At 43.0% G+C, this 7,457-nt stretch overlaps 1 non-coding gene across 1 annotated transcript; it reads right to left on the bottom strand.

Moving 5' to 3' along the window:
- Positions 1 to 6,589: 6,589 nt before the first annotated feature.
- On the bottom strand, positions 6,590 to 6,665 carry TRNAV-AAC (transfer RNA valine (anticodon AAC)). The gene has a single exon. It is a non-coding gene; the product is annotated as a tRNA-Val (tRNA).
- Between the last annotated feature and the right edge of the window lie 792 nt (positions 6,666 to 7,457).

Here is a 7,457-nt window from a genome sequence, read left to right as displayed (position 1 = left end):
CTCATTCTCACAAAAGGAGAAGAATCCCTTAATAGGACTTTTTCCTGACAGATTCATGCCTTAAGTATAATTAAGTAAGTGACAATTAAACATTGTCCTTAAAAGCTATCTTGGTTAATGCGGTGAATGCCAATATTTCAGATAATCCTAAAAGGATTATATTATTACCTTATGATATCATTTACATTTTGTTTTTCTGCCTGGCATTATTTAACTTTTGTAAATCTATTTTGATACAAGAATATAATATTCTTCCCACGTTATCCAGCTAACACATTCTCACTGTGTGAGTATTTTTTTATCTATCACCTCCCCTTCATTTCATTATTTAAAAGTTCTTAACAATATTTGTTATATGTTGACTATTTCAAAAATCACTTATTTCTGTATTTATGCTTGAAATCATAATACATTTATATTCAAATGACTGATGTTTTATCATACGTAAAGCACGTAAGAAAGTTTTCCACTTCAAGGTACATCTAGAACATGCATTTATATCTGAAAGTGAATATTCATATATGAACAGTGGATCAGATTGAAATACCCTGCTCATTTTACTGCCCTGGTTGTGCTGTCTGGACATGACGGTAATGTATGTCAGCATGTGACCCTGACTGCCTCGCCTGGAAGGGTGCCAGAACAGGTGTGAGACTGCAGGTGACTATTCAGCCTGACTTCTTCAAGGCCAGTGCTGAGGCTGATGCTAACCAGCCCATTTTGACCAAGTATCTAAGCACTGATGTAGCTCTGAATAGATTCCGTGGGGAGACAGATAAGTTCTAAGACCCAAAAAGATATATCCCAGAACATTTTGGGTCTCTCCTTCATATCTGGATACAGTTCACACAAAAGCTTCAGAATCTTTTCCCACTCACTCCCACCGATTTCCAAAGCCAGGAATCAGCACACACCTACCACGGGCACGGTCAGTCAAGCACTTGGCGCACGGTGCTTGGCAAAATAACTAACATTTCAGAAAAAGAACAGAAAAAAATGGTCCAGAAAGGAGCACGAGGGACACCCTGGAGTGAGGTAATTAAGGACAGGAAGAAATGGCTAAACAGAGGCCAAGGCACTTCCAGTCTTTCAAGGTCTAGGGTCTGGGGGGGGGGGTTGGACCACCAAGCGTTAACGGCACAAAGACACTGTCAGGACCACCACTGGCCCGTGGGCGGGCATGGGCCGTGCCGAAGCTCAGCAGATAGAGAAAGACCAGATCTTGCCCCAGCTTCGCCTCCTTGCACTTGCGCTTTTGCACAGTGACAGGTACTACACAGCGCCAAACGCTGCGGAAATACAACAAAGAGGAGGCATGTCACACCATTTTGAAGGGTTAGAGGGACTCTAAAGAAAGCTTCAGTTAAGCAGGCTGATTTTAGCGTCCTCAGGCAGGACCAACAGCTAAGTCTTGATATAGATCTAGATAAAAAGAAAGTCACCTAATAGCAGTTCAACTGTTTCCTTTAAACTTTAAAAATTAACATACTTTGTGAATCTCTGGGAATCTCAATGACAAATTCATACACTGACTCTGATTGAAACCCAGGTTGGCATTACTTAAACTGTCACTGAAATAATACATATCCTATATTACAAAGCTAGGTGACTTTAAATAGGCAGTTTTGGAGTCCAACAGAATTTCACATCTATGACTTACAAGCTTTGTGATGTTGCTCAAGTTACCTAGATTGCTTTCATCCCAGTATTGTCTGCTCTAAAATGAGAGTCGTGATAGAGTTTATGGAAAGATTCAATGAGATAATGCAGACACAGCGGGGTCAAGGCTTAGAGCAACACCATATGGAATTTAGCTTGTCTATTTCTACAGTGAATACAAACTTTTTTGCCGCTCCTATTTCCCTCGATGGCAGAAATAAATTCAAATTTTCCATCTACACGTAAGAAAGTCTCTCCTATTGTAAATGGTCTCCTTTGAGGGTAAGATGAGTTTGCACTTCTTTCTGGAAGAGCTTTGCCTTCCTGACCACCTTCCCAAGATGGTAACTGGGTGCGGAGGAGCCCACAGCTTCGTGCTGCCTCCTGTCTCCATGTTGTCTTTCTCCAGGGCTTCCACTGACTCGTGGGCTGGCCCCCAGGACGGTTAAGACTTGGTTACCCCACCTTGTGGCTGTGACATCAGTTCAGATCTGTCTCACATACAGATGTCAGGGACCGAGCAGGCACCCGACTCCTCACCACGGACCCCCTCTCAGCCACTGGTCATCGTGACCTTGGCTTCCCTCTTGTGGTTCTCAAGAATCTCAGGCTTAACCTTTACTGCGGTACTGAACCTTCCAAATCTCCTTTTCCTCCCATACAGAAGCTTCTGCTTGCCTTTTCCCCTACATCATACCCTCCTCGGAATTCTTTATTCCAGGGCTAGCTCTCTCCTCCTTTCTTGCCCTGATCGTACTCATGACTATAGGTACCAATCTGGAAAGAGCTGCAGGAGAAGGAAATAAAAGGGATTATCAAAAACCCCTGGGGAGGTCCTGCACGGCTGTTACCCCATTCAACGCAAAAAGTACTCAGCCCATTAAAATATAGCAAATAATCAACAGAAACAGTTACTGATCCAAGATTAAGAGGGCAGAGTAAAGCCAAACCATGAAATCCTCCTGTTCTTAAAACACAATAGGAAAAGCCAAGCAAACAACGCAAAAACAGCTAACGTAGACTGGAAGCAGTCCAGAAGCAGTTGCTGACTCTTCTGCAGGATAGGAGTAGGATATTCTAGCCCTCAAGTATTGAAAGGGTTGGTTGCCAGTAAGAAAGACTGAAAAGAGTAAAAATCAGGACGGCTGAGTGTGGTAAGCAGAACTCGAAGTGCTAAATCCCACCCCCCCTGCGTGAATGTGCATGCTTTCTGTAACCCCCTCTTTGCGCGTGGGGAGAACCTGTAAGTAGGCTGGCAGTTCACGCCTGTAATTCCGTTACTAGCCAGCTGACTTGGAGTTAATCAGAAGAGAGATGCTCTTGGATGGGTCTGACTCCGTCTAGTGGAAGAGGATGAGGCATCAGAGAAGAGAGTGCCTGATGCCAAAAAAAAAAAAAAATCAGACAGCCAAACTGTGGAGGGCATGTCGGGCTCAGGAGGCAGGACCTGAGGTGGCTCCCGTCACTAAAGATGGTCCTTGGCTGGGAGCTGGGAACAAAGTGGGGAGCTCAGTCACACAGCCACAGGGACATTCAATCCGGAAACTTATCAAGAAAAGGGGTAACTTTTTCCAAACTCATCAGTGGTGAGCAGAGGATCCAGCAAAACCACATCCCCACCCATGGACACCTAAAATCATAAGCATGTGTGTTGTTGGAGGCACTAAGTTTGTAGCAACTTGTACGTGGTGATATAATACGGAGGTACTGGACTCGGCAAGCATTCAAGCAGTTCTGACCTGCCTTCTCCAGCAGAAGTAAGGGGCAAAGCAAGGGGGAAGCAAGGTAAACAGGTCCCTCTCTGCCCCCCCCCCCACATCCACACTTGTGTGACACACAACTTACAACACACATCCGACTACCGTCAGTTCCAGGAGAAGTAACAGTTTCCACAACACGCTCCACCCTGACCACCCCGGAGTGCAACCAGAGCCAACAGAAAGCTTTGGAGTTCTTAATTTTAGACGAAAGCCCAGAGGAAAGACGAAAGGATTCTTAACTCCCCAACCCAATCATCTCCAGCAGTTAAATAGGGATTTAGCCAAAGAGATGATAAATTAAACGAACCGAAGAATCGAAGGCAGGTAGGATCTTTGGGAGAGCAGGCAGCAGTGGGGAGAGACACTCAGAAGTTCCTCCCGCATCACGAGGCGGGCAGGGCAAGGGGAGAGAGTGCGCGATTACTGAGGATAGAGGACAATTAAGACGTCCTTCACTAGTGAGTTGATAAGTAAACTCTGGTACATCCAGGCAATGGAATATTACTCAGAACTTAAAAAAAAGCTGTCAAGCCATGAAAAGACAGGGGAGAGACATAAAGACATATTAATAAGTGAAAGAAACCAATCTGAAAAAGCTACTTACTGTATGATTCCAACTAGATGATATTCTGGAAGAGGTACGCTGTGGTGACAATAAAAATATCAGGGGGTTGGCAAAAGTCAGGAGGGAGAGAGAGCTGAAGAGGCACAACAGGGGACTTACAGAGCCGTGAAACTCTTGTGTATGAAACCACAGTATTGGATACACGTCATTATACATTTGTCAAAACCCACAGAACATAAAACACCAAAAGTGTGTCCAGGGTTGTGCAGTAAGTATTTGGAAGATCCATGATTTGAAACTCTTTGTGTCTAATTAAAAAATGTGTGTTCCTAACCTGACCCCTCTTCTACCTCCCTGGATATCCTTACACCCCTTCCCTAATATATCTCATCAAAGGGGGAGAGAGAGAGAGAGCACAGGGGACTGTATTCAGTAACTTGTAACAATGAAAAAGAATACATGGCTGAATCACCATGCTGCACACCAGAAACTGATACAACACTGCAAATCAACTCTACTTCAATTTATAAAAAGGGAGAGAGAAAACCAACGTTTCTGGAGTGCCATTTGATGCTTTAGATTCTTTTTCTGTTTTAAAGTTTAATCCCCACAATAATTTTGTGAGAAAATGGTACCATTCCTATTTTACAGGTGGAAAAAATAAGTCTGCCAGGCTTCAGTGTTGGCTAAAGGAAATTGGTTCAAAAGAACTTTCCATATGATTTGAACTGGATCTTGCTTGAATCCAAACCTCTTGTTTATTCTCACTGTTAAAGACGGTTTTGCATCATGTTAAAAGGACGCTGCTAAATTTGAATCCAGGATGTGGAACCTCCAAGGTCAAGGTGCTAACCTGGCACTTGGCAGGTAATTCACTTTCTCACTGTCTCAGAAAACCCACTTTTCCTCTTTGGCCTGTAACATGTGGGGACAAGTGAAAGTCTTAATGTCATGGGGCTCTGGGAGTCAGCACCAAAATTCCAGTTTAGGAGCTGTCAGGAGTCTGAAGACAGCACACTGGCCACATGTAGTTCTTTCTAAATCTTACCTTCGGAGGGTCAGACATTCTCCACCATTCTGAAGCCTTCAAGGAGCTCTGAAGAATGTCCACTTCTCCTCAGTTGTGGCCAGATCGTTACTTCCCCGTCAACCCCCTACCTTCCAAAATGAAGGGCTTGAGTGATGTAAGCGAGGGCTCCTGGGTCTGGCTGTTTAGAGTCGAGCATGGACTTGCAAATAATTAGCGAGCCACCACGGCAGTGGGGCTCTTTCTGCCAGCGAAGCTCTTCGCAGGCAATAATTTGCCTCTCCCGGGAACATCAAACTCTCCTGTTGAATAATGCTGGGCTCGAAATGGGTGGCTCGGAAACAGATCAGTGAGCACTAGCTCCCTGGAACCTGTAATCCCATGTTACTGCTTAGGGAGTGGAAGGACTGTAAGAGCCATGAACCCAGAGCCCTCCACCCTGAGACCCCTCCTCACAATGTAAAGCCCTGGAGTTGAAATTCAGGCCTCGTTCAACGCTGGGACCCTCCTCTGCCTGCGAACTCCCTTCTGCATTTAGCCCAGTGCGAACCTATCCCTCTGTCCTTGACCCCTCCTTGCTAAGAGGCCTGTGCTTTGGAAATTTGTGAAGATCATTTCTTCAATATGCGATGCCCAGACTGTCAGATAAAGGTATCCATTTGAAATCATGGTTACCAAAGGGGAAAAGGTTCGGGGGGGAGGGATAAATTAGGAGTTTGGGATTAATAGATACACACTACTGTATATAAAACAGATAAACAAGGACCTACTGGACCCTACTGAAGCATATTCAATTTCTTATAATAACCTATAAAGGAAAAGAATTTAAAGAAGAAAGTACATGTATGTATACCAGAATCACTATGTATTATATATATATATAAAACTGAATCACTTTGCTATACACTGGAAACTAACACAACATTGTACATCGACTATACTTCAATTAAAAAAATTTTTAAATGAAATCTGGAGGAAAAAAATAAAAATAGAAAAGAACTTCAAAATTCGAAAAAAAGTGCTATACGTTTGTCTACTTTTCTTAGTAATTATTAAAACAATCAATGCTTACTGTAGAAAGTTTGAAAATAGGTAACCCCCAAAGTTTGTGGAGGTTAAAAAAAATTGCCCGTGTAAGAATTAGACATGTAGCCGTGTCAGTCGTGGTGCAGAGATGAAGGGAATGGAATGCTAAACAGCCGTGAAAAAGCTGTAAAATGAGGGGAATCTCAGTGAACTAATGAGGAGTGATTTCCAGGACCTACTCCTACGTGAAAAAATGCAAAGCCCGCAAAAACTGTTTACAGCACGTTAACACTTTATGTAAAAGAAGGAATGTAAAGATAAAGAACAAGGTCCTATTGTGTAGCGCAGGGAACTATATACAGTATCTTGTGAACCTATAATAAAAAAGAATGCATATAAATGTATAACTGAATGTTACTATATGAATTATACTGTACACCAGAAATTAACACAACACTGTAAATCAACTATACTTTTTTTTTTAAGATTTTGTGTGGGTTTTTTGGCAGGAGAAGGTAATTAGGTTTTTATTTAGTTAGTTAGTTATCCTAATGGAGGTACTGGGGATTGAACCCAGGACCTCATGCATGTTAGGCACGTGCTCTACCACTGAGCTATATACCCTTCCCCTTTTATAAATAAAAGAAACACTCAAAAAAGAAAAAAAAAAAAAAGCACCATATTCAAATTCAAACGGGAGGAAACATGGTCCTTGGAGAAGCGATTAATGCTAGGGCTGGGGCACTGTAAATACAAAGTTAGCCTCGAACATCCCAGATGCCACAAAGAGAATGCTCAAAAAGTTCGGGGGAAACTTAATAAAAGAACACAGGAGCCCACCTGATGGAAACCTTCGTAGCCCCAACTAGAAAATACTAAAAGCAAAATTGTAGCAATGAAACCGGGACTTTAACCCGTGAACAAACATTCACGAGTCCACCCTGAGGCAGACAAATAACGAATAAAGAAACACACACGGGAGAAGGGAGAATCCTTCCTCACAGCCGTACTCAGAGGAATAAATGCAGTGAGACAGGAGGGAAGAGTCGTAGAAATCACAGCACATGGACAAGACCTTGTACATATTAGCTGCTACTGGCCCTAGGGTAATTCACATGCAATAAAATGCTCTGTTTCACGTATGCAGCTCAGTGGCCTTTGACAAGTATCTCCACCTATGGCACCATCACACAAATCATGATTTGGAATATTTCTATCAGAGGAGAAAGTTCCTGCCTGCCCCTCTGCAGTCAACATCTCCCATCCGTGGCCCAAGACATCCCCCGTCTGCTTTTTTTCCCCCTACTATGTCAGTTTTGCTTTTTCTAGAATTTTATATCCTATTTCCTCTAAAAGCTTGCTGACCTAAACTGTAAAGTCAATCAACACACTCTAAAGAAAGAAAAAATGTATCCAATCG

Source organism: Camelus bactrianus, chromosome 17 (assembly GCF_048773025.1).
Source record: "Camelus bactrianus isolate YW-2024 breed Bactrian camel chromosome 17, ASM4877302v1, whole genome shotgun sequence".
Classification (NCBI taxonomy): Eukaryota; Metazoa; Chordata; class Mammalia; order Artiodactyla; family Camelidae; genus Camelus; species Camelus bactrianus.
The sequence above is the reverse complement of the archived record's forward strand: the minus strand, read 5'-3'. Positions and strand labels throughout refer to the sequence as shown.